At 36.0% G+C, this 2,098-nt stretch overlaps 1 non-coding gene across 1 annotated transcript; it reads left to right on the top strand.

Annotated features, from left to right (window-relative positions):
* Window positions 1-756: 756 nt before the first annotated feature.
* Window positions 757-863, top strand: LOC127133262 (small nucleolar RNA R71). The gene has a single exon (XR_007807249.1). It is a non-coding gene; the product is annotated as a small nucleolar RNA R71 (small nucleolar RNA).
* Window positions 864-2,098: the final 1,235 nt, after the last annotated feature.

Raw genomic sequence — 2,098 nt, 5'->3', positions numbered from 1 at the left:
TGTCCTCCAGATGTAGTCTGAGGGGCTTGGTTTAAAGCTACCTGAGAGATCTGGGTTTCAAGCATTTTGGTATGAGTAACTATTTGGTCAACCTTGGTTCCTAACTGGGTAATCAATTCGTTAACATGAATGTTTTGGTTCATGAACTCCTTGCTTTGTTGGGTTTGAGCGGTGATAAAATTTTCCATTATTTTCTCAAGGCTCGGCTTTGGTGGCACAGGTTGCATAGGTTGATTTGATCTAGGGGCTTGATAACTAGGTCTCGGAGGTGCATTATTTTGGATTGGGTTATTGTTTTTATAGGAGAAGTTCGGATGATTCCTCCATCCAGGGTTATAGGTATTCGAGTATGGGTTCCCTTGGGTGTAGTTCACTTGCTCAGAGTGGGTTTCGTTTAATAGACTGCATTCTGCAGATTGGTGTCCTTTGGTTCCACATATCTCACAATCCGACGAAACTGCGGCTCCAGTATTCGGGTTTATGCACATATGCTCGACTTTAAGGGCTAATGCGTCCATTTTAGCTTGCATCACGTCTATAGAGCTTAGTCCATGCACTCCTCCTTGGGCTTCCTTCTTCTCAACTGCCACTCGTTCGACTCCCCATGATTGATGGTTTTGAGCCATATCTTCGATGAGGGCACTAGCTTCAGGATAAGGTTTGTTCATCAGAGCACCGCCTGCGGCAGCGTCGATGGTCATCTTTGTGTTGTAATGAAGTCCATTATAGAAGGTTTGAATGATTAACCAATTTTCTAAGCCATGATGTGGGCATGCTCGTAACAACTCTTTATATCTCTCCCAAGCTTCGAACAACGATTCTCCTTGGTTTTGGGTAAATCTAGTTATATGGTTTCGAAGAACGGCGGTTTTACTCGGGGGAAAATATCTAGCAAGAAAAACTCTTCTAAGGTTATCCCAAGTCCTAAATGATGATGATGAAATCAAGAGAGAATAGGAAAGAGATCCCCAATGGTTGCACAAGTGCAATCCAAAACAAACAACTAAATGCAAAATGTAACACAAAGAAAAGCATACCTTTCATAATTCAAGAAAAATAGTTAGAAGCATAGATAAATTATGAAAAATTATTCATAGAAAGGTGAAGTTAGAAGCACAAAATGTCCTAGAGATATACTCAAATCATGTGTAAAATATGTTCAAGTAATTAGATCACTTAGACTAAGCACAAACAAGTAACTATTACAAAGATACCTTCAAAAATAGGTTCAAATTTGACTCAAAATTAACAACAAGAGCAAAAATGAAAGCTCAAAAGACATATATACATATGTCTACAAGTGTGTAAAGTATTGGGTCAAAAATCAAAGGGGAAGATTAAAAAATCAAACCCTAACAAAGTAAGCTAGACTAAATAGATACATGTAATAAATAAAAAAAGAAATAAATATTAAAATTAAGTGAAAAAGAAAATAAATAATGTGAAAAATTAAACAACACTTCAAGTGTCCCTCATAAATTAAGTCTGGTTAGAAGTTAGTTGGAAAATGGTTGATTGTGAGCCCTTAGATAGTAATCCAAGTGTCACTTTAATAAAGGGTTAGGAATGTTTGAGAAGTTAGTTAGGTTTTGGTTAATTGGAGGGAAGAAAATTGAGAGGATTGTGTTTGTTTTCAACTAAGTTTAGTGTAAAATTTGATAGCAATATGTGTTAGTTTGGAGGTTAGAAATTACTTAGGGTTTAAACCTAACTTTGGAGGGAATTTTGAAATGAAATGGCAGTTTAGTAATTAGTTATATGCCACGTGCCACTGGCTATTAGAGCGGTTAGGAAGTTTGTTTCAAGTCTATGTTGGTTATTTGACACTTAGAAGTTGAAGGTGAGGTTTCTAACTAATTTGGGAAATTAGTTTGGTGAATAGGGTAGAGTTAGGGAATATGATTATGTTGGTTAAGAGTTTGTTTTGAGATCGTGACTATAGTTAGGATCACACAATCAATCGGATTAAATCAATATAGCATATGTAAATCGGATTAAGCAAACAAAATACATATATTAATATTGAAAGGAATAAAAAACCTGAATAAGAATGACTAAAATCTCAAAGTATCGGAACCCGAATACAGCAAATTGTTTG

The sequence above is a fragment of the Lathyrus oleraceus genome, chromosome 3 (assembly GCF_024323335.1).
Source record: "Lathyrus oleraceus cultivar Zhongwan6 chromosome 3, CAAS_Psat_ZW6_1.0, whole genome shotgun sequence".
In the NCBI taxonomy this organism is placed as follows: domain Eukaryota; kingdom Viridiplantae; phylum Streptophyta; class Magnoliopsida; order Fabales; family Fabaceae; genus Lathyrus; species Lathyrus oleraceus.
This window is presented reverse-complemented; position numbering and strand designations above follow the sequence as displayed.